Here is a 14247-nt window from a genome sequence, read left to right on the forward strand (position 1 = left end):
TGGAACACCTGCTCTTTGCTAAGTCGTGTACTGATTCTGGGAACACGTTGGCCTCAGCAGGGCCATCTCTCCAACACGTGCAGGGCTTGAGTGGGTCAGAGCACCGGAGATACAGAATACACATGCTTAGTGTGTGGAAGATCCTAGGTTCAATCCTCAGCACATAAAAACGAAAAAGGGGATGAAGAAAAGAAGGGAGGAAGGGAGAAAGGGAGGGAGGGAGGGCAGGGGAGAGGGAGGGACGGAGGGAAGAGTGGAAGTACAGATCATTATCTCAGTTCTGGAGGGAGGAAATAAAAAAGCACAATTACTACAGGTGTATTTGTCAACCTCTCCGTCTTCTGAAGGATCTTGAAGACGAGATATTGTGCCAGAGTTAAGAGTGACTTAAATTACACACCATTTTCCGCCAGTGGTAGACAAGGACTTATCTACTGTATAAACAAATGCCATTAAAGTGTATGATTAAGTTAGCTACAAGTTTGATCTTTGACTAGACCTTTAATTTCTTGCCTGATCATTTCAACATGTGGCACGTATATGAGTGTGGGCTTTTTTCATCTAAGTGCTGAATATGATTCTACACAAAACTTCTTATTCATTATGTTTGGCACTTGGCATTTGTTCTGCTATTTTTATTTCCATTAAAGCATACTTTAAAATTAATTTGTAGATGCTATACGAGTCACACTTTCTTGGTATTAAAATTTAATTTTCATTTTAAAATGTCGAATTAGCCCATGAGAACATCCTTTCTCTGAATGGTCCTCTCACCTCATAAGCCCTCCTGGTATTAGCTTGTTTGAGGCGGTCTCTCCCACCTGACGTGAGGTCTACTCTCCCCCCATCAACTCCCCAGGGTGAAGGCCGCCCTGGCATGGAGCAAGTCCTCTGAGGAGCTCCTGCTGGAAAATGCGCAGCGGCTCCTCCAGACTGTGTGCGAGACCGTGAGGGCCGCAGAAGCCGCAAGTCTCCGGGTGAGCGCGCTCAGGACTGTGGCAAAGGGCAGGCATCCACTGGGACAGTCTTCCTTTTCCTTAACAACTAAATGCAACTCTGTTCCCTTCCACACCTGTCGCAGGCTTGCTGTGTTTCTGTTTGGCTAATTTCCTTCGACCCACCTTCAAGCTCACTGATTACGTCTATGGTATTGCCATTGTCATTCTGCGGATGACATGTCAGAGTAGTCTACATATCTGTTACCACATTTTCACTCATTTCCAGCATCTCCACTTGTTCTTTCAAATAATTTTTATCTCTCTGTTAAGATTCCCATTTGCTTAAGCATTGTCTACTTTTCCTATTAACATCACAACTATATGCATCATAGTTATTTTTAATTTTCTGCCTGATAACTTCCACTTGTGGTCCACACAGGAGTATGGAGTTTTTGTTTTATTTTGTGCTGTCTCTTGGCGGGGGGGATTGCTTTTGTTTTGCTTTTCTTTTTTTGTGCAGCTCATGGCTTTCCATCGACCACTACATTAGGCACAGATTAATAAATGAGGACGTACTAGGAACTAAGTCAGCATGTACTTAGGCACAGCTCCCCCCAGCTTTCAGTGTGCGGGTGAGTAGATTTAGTCGGGAGCTGACTGAGTGGAGGCATTATTTTTGTTCCAGCCACCATTTGTGCATCACAGGCATCACGTTTGCAAGCGCTGTCTTTTGATTAGTCCACTGTCCTTAGAGGCCTGAGGCTTTCGGAAGGGAGGCCAACCTGGGCAGGAATCTGAGTCCTCCTGGCACTGGCAGCAGCGGTCTTCTCCAAAGCCTGTGACACAGGCTCCAGTCCTGCCACAAGTCATTTTCTCATGCACAGGGGAGATGCTAGACAAAGCCTCGGAGCAGCTGTGGACCTTCGCATGTCGTGCCAGGATGGGTTCTCTACATGCACACTCTCTGTACTTGGCCATTTGCAATTTGCTTAAAGTTTTGGCTAAAATCTTCTCATCCAACTGTATGGCAGCCTTGTCTTCTTCCCACGCTCTGCACCATGCAAACCCTGCTCTCCTTCTCTCTCTCCTCCAGGGTTTGCAACCACCTTCTCCAGATCCAGAGGAATTGGAAGTTGCTCACTTTTGTATGCACTGGAGGAGGAAACTGCTAAGACACGGACTTCAAGAAACCTCCAATGTAGACTATGATGAACTTGGCCTGAGAAAAACAAGCACTAAAATATCCCCAACACTTGTGGCCCTCGTTCCAGATTTGTAGGTTAGACTGAGAAAGTCAGAGCTTACTCTGCTTAGATATTTAGGCATGGTTCCAATTCTGGAGAGATGGGAAGAGGTTGTGCTTGTCAAAGGACAGGATGCAAGGAGGCCAGGTCTAGAGGTTGAGCCCTTATTCGGTGAATGTGCGGTGGAAAGGAGCGGATTGGAGCCTGGGCCTGGCTGCAGTCCGTGGGAATCCTTCAGTGTGCTAACATCTTTCACAAAATTTATTTGGTAGAAAAACGAAGAAAAGGAGAGTGAGGAGACCTTCACTTCAGAAGCTGAGCCTGAAAAGCCAGAAACAGAAGACTAAGTCTCCGTTCAAGGGACAAGAAGGAGGGCTGGAATCTGAAGATCAGGGCAGGGCTAGCTTGTTTGAGGGACACCATGTGCAGCTCCTATATTCTGGCGCTGCTCTCAGCAACCTCAGTCATCCAGGCCAACACTACAGGACTTGATTTCCCACAGTCCAGTGGGACAGTGGCCTGGATTCACAGTTAAGATAATACTTTTTCACATTTAAAATGTGGAGCAAGGGCCGGCCAGATAGCTCAGTGGATTAAAGCAACTGCTTAGGTAGACACAGGGACCACGGTTCGATCCCCAGCCCCCAGGGCACTAAGACATTGACTGAGACTGGGCGTGGTTACGCACACCTATAATCCCAGCACTTGGAAGGCTGAAAATAGGAGAATCACTGAGTCTGATCTGTGTAGTGAGACCCTGTACTAAATACAATAAATAAATAAATACATAAAACAAAACAAAACATGGGGCATAATTTGGTGAGTTTTCACATGTATGCCGTCATGACACTATAACCACCGTAAAGATCCTGAATGTGTAGATTGCTTCCCAAATGCCTCACACCCTTCTACAATCACTCTTTTTGGTCTTCAACCCAGCCCCCGCAAGAACTAATCTGTTTTGTTTCATTTTAAATGTTATTTATTTATTTATTTTGGTATATAGGGTCTTGCTACACAGCTCAGGCTCATAGTGATCCTCCTGTCTCAGCCTCTCCAGCGCTGGGATTACAGGCAGGTACCACCATGCCTGGTTTTGGTGGCCCACAGAGCACTCCTGGGGTTCTGGGTCCAGCACAACATGTACCGGAGAATCAAACTCAGGTCCTTGCACTTGCCAGGCAGGCACTTAGACCACCAGGCTATCTCTCCAGTCCTGATCTGTTTTGACCTTTAAAAATCAGTTTGCATTTTCTAGAAGTGTCATAAAAACAAATGATACAGCAAGTATTTTTTCTCCTGAGCTTTCCCTCACCAGCCTAAGTATTTTGACCCTTATGTGGCTGAGTGTATCAGTGATTCATCCTGTTCATTGCCTATGCTGATCAGAATCCTCAAAAGTATAACCCCAAATGTCCTAACATAGATGCTGAAATCCCAAAAGATCAAAGTCTCCAGAATACTTGTGCTCCACAAATTAAATCCTGAGGGCTGAAATTCTGAAAACTCTAAGTACTCTGGGGTAAAAAGGTCTAGAAAAGAAGGGTTGAAAGCTGGATTCTGAGAAAGGGATTTGCTGTGGATGTAAGAGTGATCTGACCCTGACATCCATTACCCCAGTGATTAAGTGGGCTGATCTGGTTAATCTGGCTGGACAGCCGGGTGTCCTCTTTCCCTCTCACGGCTCCACGAACGTCTCTCTTGAAGCTGCGTGTGTGGTCGAAGAGGAGGATTTTCCCGAAAAGATCAGGACAAGGTAAACTAGTAGCTGCACTTCCCATCTGGAACCTCTAAACAAGCTCTCAAGGATAGGTTTGCCGTGGGTCATCTGTCCACGCTGGCATTCATTTCAGCTCATGAAATTCCAGAAATTTTAATGAGTTAACACCTTATTTACCTGAAAAAGCCCACAAAGTAGTAGACTGGTTCAAATACAATTATTTGCAAAGCAGAGTAAGAAGGTTTGCAACAGCGTTGCCGCTTGATCACCAGCACTGGTTTCACCAAATCTGGGGGCTGCTTGTGACCCAGATGTTGTGGGCTTCTGGATATCAAGTCAACACGGAAGCGTGATCGCCAAGGCGGAAGAATTCAACAGGGAATGCTCCCTGCTGGTGTTTTTTAAATCACAGAATTTCAGAAAGAGAAGCATCACATAGAAAAGAAATGTGGAGGTATTCTCTGAGGCCAGCCATGCCCTAAATGACAAAAGGGGCTGTACACCATGATGCCTGATTTCAAAGCATAGTTAATGATGATGAAAGTTGGCCAGATCTTCTGCGCTGCCTCCATGCCCACTGGCTGTAATGTACCATCGTATGTGCTATGCCCTCGGATGTGATACACTATCAGATGTGAATTTTCCTTTTTAGTTTTTGGGTTTTTTCCTTTTTCTTACTTTTTCATCAATGTTTTAAACTATTAGTGTTAGTCTCATAAATAATTTTCATCTTTCTATCATTTCCACTATTGAAGATAAAATTTTATATTTTATGCATTTTTCAGAAATCTGATTAATTCTGCAAAACTGGAGCTCAACATTGACTTTATTATAAGCAATATATATATATGCAAATGCTTAAAATGTCTTAATCAATGAATTTTTTTTGTACAGCTGCATTTGAAAAAGATAAAATTTCCTGAAATCTCAGATCTTTGGGCAAACACATTCAGCAGTGACCCATTGTGTTTGTTTTATCAAAAGCCTAGGTTGTCCACTGTGCTATTTCAGGTGACTGAAGTGATAAATCCGGGTGCACACAATTACCAGCCATAGTGGTGTGTATTTATAATTTCACTTTTTGACTTCCAGTTTATGACTATGGTTTGTCTGTTTGTGTCTGTGACACCCATGTGACTGTGGCTGGTATACCCGTGTATGCTTGCAAAGATATATAAAATGTCAGAGTTTTGTTTCTCAAATCTCTTATTTGGTATGTGAATTAAAATGTCTTTGAAAGAATTTTCAAATTATTTTTTCCAGAATTATATATAATTATATATCAAAATCCTGATAGATTTTCATCTTTGAGGATTGCAGAATGTAGAGATTTTAGCCATTAAAGATTTTGATCTTTGGGGTTCTCTACATCTAGGATTATGGTATTTGAAATTGTGTCTTGCAGATTTTGGCTTAAAGCTGAGTATTTTATGATTTGTTTGTCCTTTGACCTAGTGACAAACAATTAGATTGGTTATAGTTTGAAGCTATCACAAACAAATCTGCGATGAATATACCATGCAAGTCTTTGGACAGACACATGCTTTCATTTCTTCAGGAAGATGTCTTAGCATGGAATGCCTAGATGGTAGTGTAAATGGATGTTTAAATTTTTATTTATTTTTTATTTTATTTTATTTATTTATTTATTTTATTTATTTTTTTTTTTTTGTGGAACCAAGGATTGAACTCAGATCCTTGAGCTTGCCAGGGAAGCGCTTATTCCACTGAGCTATCTCCCCCGGGCCCAAGGATGTTTAAATTCTAAAGCAGCTGCCAAATTGTTTTCGAGAGCGACTGTACCACTAAGCATCTTCATCTGCAGAGAATGAAAGTTTCTGCTGTTCCACATCCTTGCCAACACTTGGTATAATTAGTCTTTTAAATTTTAACTACCATACTAGGTGGACACTAGTATCTCATTGTGGTTTTAATTTGCATTTCCTAATCACCAATGATCTTAGACTTCATGTATCTTCTATATAGGTGAAGCATCTCTCTAAATTTATTGCCCACATTTTCTATTTTTATTGTGTTGGATTTTTAGGCTTCTTTTATATTCTAGCTACAAGTCCTTTGTCAAGCAGGCGCTCAATAGACATCAGACAGGTAAAGGTGAACAGTGCTATTGCTCAAGACTTCTATGTCCTTACCGGTTTTCATTCTACTTGTTCTATCAATTACAATTGAGAATGGGATTTGAAATTTGCAGCTGTAATGTGGAATCTGTCTATTTCAAAGTTTTGTTGGTTTTTGCTTCATGTATTTTATTTTATTTTTTTTTTTCCTGTATTTAGTACATGGTCTCCAGGGTGTTCGGGGTCTTACTACATAGATGGGGCTTGTAGTGATTCTCCTGTTTTCAGCCTCCAAAGGGCTGGGATTATAGGCCCGTGCCACCAGGCCCAGTCTCAATCGCAGTCTCAGCACATCCTGTGGATGGGGCCGCCATGGCAAACGGGGGATAGAACCCCAGCCGCTGAACTCTGCCTAAGCAGGTGCTATAGTCCGCTGATAAATTAGTCCTCTTGATAAATTTATTCCTGTAACTTTACGTTTTATTTCTATTAATATTATTTAACCCAAAATCTACTTTGATATTTGTATAGTCTTTCATCTTTCTTTTGATTAATATTTGCACAGCATTATCATTTTTATTCAATTGTGTCTATCAAATTTGTGTCTATTTAAGGTGGATTTTTATAGGAACCGTATAGTTGAATTTTGCTTTTTGAAACCCATTTGACAATCTTTGCCTTTAAATAAATGTTTAGGTTATTTATATTTTGTGTGATTATGAATACTACTGTGTTTAAATCTATCAACTATTTGTTTCTTATTTATCTCACTCTTCTTTTCCTTCTTATCTTTTCTGCTTTCCTTTATTATTTTAATACTTTAATTCACACCACAAAATCTACAGGTTTAAGGTGTAAATTTAAGTAAGTTTTGATATAGAGGTTTATGCAACCATCATAATTAATGTAGAAAATTTCATCACCTTGCCAAAGATACCTGGTACCACTTCACTGTAATTTCCTCCACCCCTAGCCTTAGGCAACTACTAATTATTTCCTGTAGATTCTTTATAGATTTGGCTATACTTGGCATTTTATATAAATGCAACAATACAATATATCATTCTTTGTGACTGGTTTATTTCATTGACCAATTTTTTAAGGTGTTCATCTGTTTGGTGGCATGTTCCTATTATTTTATTCCTTTGTATTGCCAAATATTCTCATTGTGTGGATTTGGCACATTTTCTTTATTCATCAATTGCTGGAAATTTTTTTATAAATTGCCTCCCAATTTTGGCTATTATGAATATGACAGCTACCAATGTTTGCTTAAACTGTCAGCTTTATTGGCGTAATGTTCATAATACATCTTCATTACTTTTTATCTATGGAATATGAAATAGTCATAGGAAATACTGTGGCCCAGCACCAAAGAACCAGGGGCTGGGCCATGTAGGCAGTAACTTCTCATCCCCAATAAACTGAAGGGTAGGATCTTACAACAGACTCAAAACCCAAAAGCCAGCTACCCCTAGACACACCTCCGAGGTACCTCTGACTAGTCATTGCCTACGGGCTCTAAATACTAGTGATAAAGCTACTTGCCATAGGCAATTTACAAATACTAACTCAGAATTAAAACAACATGCAAAATGCCATATTTCTCATAGGTAATTTATATTCTCTCTCCCTGTCACTATAAGTGATTCACCAATTTTATTAAACTCTTCAAGTAAACATGTTTTTGTCTCACCAACTTTCTGTATTGATCTTGTTTTGTTTTTTAAAAAATATTTTCAATCTTTTATTTATTTATTTGGTACAGGTTCTTGCTACACAGTGATCCTCTTGTCTCAGCCTCCCCAGCTGTGAGATTATAGCCATGTGCCACTATGCCTGGTTTCAGGGCCGGCACAGTGTGACAGCGTGCCTGGGATTCCCTGGTCAGCATAGCATGTGCTACTGGGCATTGAACCTGGGTTTTTTTGTTTTTGTTTTTTTGGTTGGGGGAAGAAGGGTCTACAGATCAGACTCATAGTGATCTGCCTGTTTACAGCCTCCCAAGAGCTGGGATTACAGGTTTGCACCACCATGCCCAGTGTCAATTGCCGACTCAGTGCGCCCCGGGGGTGGGGCTAGCAGGGCAGGCCCGGGGCTCAAACCCCCGGCCTCTGCACCTGCTTGCAGGCACTTTAATCTGCTGAGCTATCTGGCCGGCCCAAACCTGGGTTCTTATGCTTGCCAGACAGGCACTTAGACCGCTGAGCAATCTCCCCAGCCCTTGATCTTGTTTTCTGTTTCACTGGTTTCATACACTTCCCCCAGTCTTCCAGGCATTTAAGGTCAGAGGATAAATCTAGCCCCTGTTACGAAATGATGACCACAAGCATGGCACAAGTGGGAAGATAAAGCCAGGTGTCGAGGTGAAGTCAGCGCAGTTCAGAGACTGAACAGAAAAGGGATGCCTGGAAAGACAGATATTTAGAGAAAGGAGACAGATCAAAACGAGAAAGTGGGAGGCAAGATAGATACCTCTTCATGTAATGTAAAAACAAGAAAAGTAAAAATTGGTGTTTAAAACACCATAGACATATAGTAAGTCTGAAAATCAGAAAAGAAAAAATGGCTGGGAGGGAGGTCTTAGAAGGAACAGGTCTTCCTCCTTTTCTCTGTCTTCACTGTTATAAGGGTCAGATAAGGTAGTATCTTGACACTACAGTATTCAGAAAACATGTATGTTGAGAAGAAAACCAACTTTATCCTGTATCAACACAATTGAGACTCGCAGCTCCCCGAGTTGATTTACACTTAATTTACAAAATGAGTAACTCTGAATTGAAATGGTAACTGTACTCTAATTATGTAGACACAAACAGCAACTGGGACCAATTCCAAAGCTAAACTAAGCCTTGGTTTATCATGCCCATGTAGCAAGCTTGTGCACTAAAACAGCAAATGCATGTGTCCAAAAACACACATATTTATGATTTTGAATTTGGAACAAGAAATGTTATATCTAAAACTAGAGGAGTTGGCTGTCACAGCAGTGCACATCTATAATCCCAGCACCCTGGGAGGCTGAGGCAGAAAGGTAATGGGTTCGAGCCCAGCCTGGGCTACTTAACGGCCTAGCAAGATCCTATCTCAAAATAAGAAAATTAAAAGGGACAAGGGATATATAGTCCAGTGCAAAGGCCTTGGGTTCAATCCCTAATACCAAACAAAAAAATCCTGGCCATGTTATTTGAGGAGACATCCAACATGGGGCTTTGATATAATTACTGAAAATTTCCAAGCCAATCTTAAAGCAGTGGTGAACCTCAATTCACCCTTTTGAAGCCAACACACTAAATCACTGAAGTGAGTTTCAGTTGTTGCTTATACTATTTCTCAAATAAAATCAGTTTACCCTGTGCATTTATTTTTCCTTTAGGACTCACTTAGCTTACTTTTTTAAAAACTATCTTACTAGTACGTTTGCTCAGCCTTGCCCTTCTTGGGTACAGTATACAAAAGACCCCTTGAGCAATGCATTACAGAATTTATGTGTGTCTACCTTTCTAGAAGAGGATGGCAGTAACTAAACTGCCAACACTGCCCCTGGACAGTTAAATGAGATTTTTTTTAGAAATCCTTGGAATCTGTGCAAGAACTGCACATCCTTTGGGACATCTAGTGGGACTCTCTCTGGTCCAGGGATCCATGAAAATAAGCCTCAGAGAAACACTTACCTTTCATTGCCCCTCAAACTCCAGGAAATGCAGAACTCTTCATCAAGTGTCTACTGCGTTGCAAATTTTAGTCAATACTCCTCAAATATATTTTCTCTGACACATATGGGGTTCCTCCTGAGTTCAGACTCAGTGATTAGCAAGAAAATACTAATTGTCCAAACTGGTTTGAACTTAGTTGGAGTTACTCTCTTACTGGGATGGCATTTGTGTGGAAAGAGGGTATAGCGTCAGGTAGGGGAAGGAGGGAGCCCTGTCCCTCTGTGCCTGTCCTGAGGTGACCACTGGCTGACAGCCTTAGTGGTAGCCACTAATCACACCTGCTGGCCTCTCTTCCTGTGTCTACAGCAAAGAAAACCGATTCATTTTTTAGCTTGGACAGTGGTTCCAGACAGTTCCAAATGACCTCCCTTGCCACCTTGCTTGTTCTTAGTCCTTAATGGCTGAAAACCCTTGGAGACCCTTCCCCCGGTCTGCTCTGCAGCCATGGCATCCCTTCACATAGGCACCCATACCCCACAGGAAGTGAGAGTAACCCTAAGATCAGGAGATCTTGAGCATATAACCCCATGTGAGCCTGGCTGCCTCTTTCCAGCCCTGCTCCCAGAATCTCAGACGTAGAACTAAAGCTCTCATTATCCACCACCCCCAACACACCATTCTGGTTAGACATCTGATCAATCCACTCTGACTCTTTTCTCTTTTTCTTAGAATGACCTAAAAAAGAAAATGTTGGGCTGGTGAGATGGCTCAGTGGTCTAAAGCACCTACTTAGAACAAGCTTAGCAAAGCACAGCGACTGCGGTTCAATCCCCAGCACATGCCAGCCAGCCCCGCCCCCTGGTGGGCTGAGCTGCCCCCCCACAAATAAATAAAAATAAAATTTTAAAAATAAATAAATAAATAAATAAATAAAATGTCTTCCTTCTGCCATTCCATACTCTACCACATTCCTTGTTAGTTTACGTGTCCTTTAGAGGAAACTCTGGTCTTTGTTATATTGAAGGGTAGATATAGGAATTGAGACAATCATTTCAAGCTAGGCTGTGATACTGTTGCAAAGCTCTGGTTCTGAGAATCAAAAGTGAGTATCAACTCATTCTCTATATTCCTTGTAACAAATCATAAGTCTCTTCCTTGCCTTCCTTCATCATTCCAGTTGATGGTTATAATAAGCTCTTCAGAAAGAGAAAAAGGAAACATTCATTAATAATTTTGCAGATACAAGCATACCTTTTTTTTTTTTTTGGTACAGGGTCTCACTACGCAGCTCAGACTCGCAGTGATCCTCCTGTTTTCAGCCTCCCCAGTGCTGGGATTATAGGCATGTACCACCACACCCAGACTCAGTGGCTGGCTCAGCGCACCCAGGGGCAGGGCCGGCATGGCATGTGGTGCTGGGGATCAAACCCTGGTCCCTGTGCTTGCCTAAGCAGGCGCTTAGTCTGCTGAGCTATCTTGCTGGCCCCATAGCATACCTTTTCATGTCTGTTTCTGATATTACCTAGGAGTGCAGAATGGAGATCATAGATGGAAAGAGGCTTGGCTCAGTTTGGGAAGAATGTTTCAAGGACAGAGACACTGCAAGAGATCTGATGTGTTTCACGCTTGTGAATGGAAGCACTGCAGTCTTTAGTTACAGCTAACACTTCCTTGGTGGAATTCTGCCTTGCTCTGTAGGAACATTCCGGTCCTTTTCACTTTCCCAGATGCCTCCAATCCCCAGTGGTGCCTGCATTCATTTCTCTAATTCCAACTTCAGCAACTGAATGATTTAGCCTTGGAAACCTCAGGAAAAGGCCAATCAGCACTCTTTCTTACTCTTTAGTTGCCCCATATATCGATGTACAATGGAAGATAATTGTGTGTGAGGTTTTCCAAAGCTTTTCTATAATGGGATTGATTTTTTTTTTCAGCTGACATATACTTGCTGAGCACCTCATTGATGGAATTTTCAGTAATTGACGATCATGAACAAAAGTAGCTTTGCAGGTACATCTCATGGTGTTTAGTGAATATCTACTACTGTGCAGAATTTATCTTATTCGGTGTGTTCCCCTACTTTACCTTAAAGTAAAAAGTAACATATGAGAAAGCAGTATGTTATAGTGCTAGTTCTAGTGAAGAACACTGGTTTGGATCCAGAAAGGGTGTTTAAACCTCAGTTCTGTCAGTTGTCTGACCTCAGGTAAAACACCTACCCTCATTATAGTTTGCTGTTCCTTGTGAGGGAAACAAGGGCCTTCCTCACTGGCCTGTCCCTGGTCACAGTGACTGTGCCCTGAAGACTAGCTAGGAGTTCTGTGGGATGATGCGTATAAACTCTCAAACACAATCATCCAATTTGCATTATCAAGGTTTTACTGTAATTATCATAAACATTTTGCGGTTTAAAAATGCTGAGAAATAATTTTTATACTTTCTAAAATATGTCATCTGATATTCATCACTTCAAAGCAGTGTCACTTCACTCTCTGCAGTGCATTGTATATTTCTTGGATTGCTTTTTGCCGCCCATCTTACCCATCATCTCTGTGAGTCAGTGGTTAAGAGCATATGCTAAGGAAGTGCTCAAACAATCTTTCCTGAGTGAAAGAATCTGCATTTTGCAGATGAGGAATGTGATGCCCCGTGAAGTCCTGGCTTGTCCAATATTACCACTGCTGAGGTGTCAGGCCTAGGATGTGCTTTTTCTCAAGGAAGATGCGTCTAACCATGAGAATATTTAATTGCAGGCTGGGGAGATAGCTCAGCAGCATAAAACGCTTGCCTGGCAAGTGCAAGATCCTGAGTTCGAACCCTGGTACAAAAAGAAAAAGAGTATTTAATTGCTCAACTAATAAATCCCAGTAACTTAGTGAGCTCCCTTATTTAAGCCAATGTGCTTCTAAGCGATGAAGATACTAGACCAGAAGCCAGAAACGGTCTTTTAATGACACTTCCTGACCTTGGGGAAGGGGTATGAACAGTCGGTCCCTCTCTGAGAGCCTTTCTTCTGTGACAAAATCCCATTTTTAGCCTAAAGAGTTCCTGCCCTACTTTAAGAAGTTCATTTGCTAGCAATCTCTCAGATTCAGACCTTCCAATACAAAATTAATTTAAGCTAATGGAAGAGATGCTCCCTGGAAAGAAAGCAATGCCAGAAGGCCGTAAATGCTGCTAATCTGTGTAGTTAAGTGAAGTGTAATCTCTGTGTACAAAGGGTAAATCGAAGCACAAACCCTGTAATGCTCTCTCCTTGGTGACAGTGTGGGCAGAATCCCATTTGCAAGTCCCTATATATGCACATGGTTCCCTCACATTCTCTTTAAATGCTGAAGACTCATTAAAGCAAAGCAGCACACTGCCAATATTATTAGACATATTTTAATTTAAATACAGACAACAGAAAAGTTATCACAGAGGAACGTTACAGAAACTTGCAATGACAGAATGCAACTTGGAAAACTAATTAATAAATGAAAAGAAAAAATAATCCTGATTTTACCAAGCAATTTTTTTGTCCACCATTGGATAACTGAGCAATTCAGCAAAGTATACCCCTTGCTGGTATTTTTTGAATGGACAGGTTTAGGGAATCTATTAAATTAGTATGAACTGAAACTTTTTGTACCGAAATAGTTTTGACACTAGAAAGTTAAGACGAAACACCTCCTACCAAGTAGCTATGACCTGGATTTCACCTATTGTTGGTTCTTATGGATCTGTTAAAAAACAAGCCATTATAAGCCTGGATCCCTCACATACAGACACACACACACACACACGTGCACACACGCACACATGCACGCACCCTCCTGGGACACAATGTCATCAATGCCCTTACCTTATATAGGACCAGAAGCCCCAGTCTGAAATCAAAGTGACCTTGGCCCTGGATCTCTGAATCCATGCTGAGTCCTATCTGAAGCTGTAGGTGCATGGGACAGCAGGTTCAGCATAAGGAATGTAAGGTTTTTAAACTTTGGCAAATAAGTGTACAAATGACTGTTTCTTGATTGTCACTTTTATAATGAAATATCATTCTACCTCTTGAAAATATATTTTAGTATTTGAATTTCCTTTCAAACATCTACAGGGCGAACTCATAAAATAGAAAGGTAGACTCAAACCTCTTACCTATAATAATTCTAATGTATCACTTTTTATCTTCTATATTTAAAAAAGCATATAAAATCTCATGTATATTCACTGTTGACAAATAACTAATATGTTGCTGCTGTGGATGTTTGGGGACAACTTTGTGACTTTGGACCTCTATATACTTAACTCCTTTACACTAAATTACAGATCAGACCACTAATAATATACAAGAAACACAAATCTTTCTCCTCCTCCCAACTTTAATACACCTATGAAGATACCAACATCAGTAGTGAGGGGCTAGGACTTGTAGCTCAGGGGGAGGAACTGCCTATCACGCACAAGGCATGGCATTTGATCCCCAGCACTGAAAAAAAGTGCTTTGAAAAGGATATTTTCTTTTTAGAAAATAAGTAACATCTATTAAAATGATTTTAAGGAAAGTATTTCATGCCCATGATTTTGCCAATTGTAGCATATTGTTATAGCCCACTGTGTAATGGAGATATA

Source organism: Octodon degus, unplaced genomic scaffold (assembly GCF_000260255.1).
Source record: "Octodon degus isolate 3935 unplaced genomic scaffold, OctDeg1.0 scaffold00052, whole genome shotgun sequence".
NCBI classification, from domain to species: Eukaryota; Metazoa; Chordata; class Mammalia; order Rodentia; family Octodontidae; genus Octodon; species Octodon degus.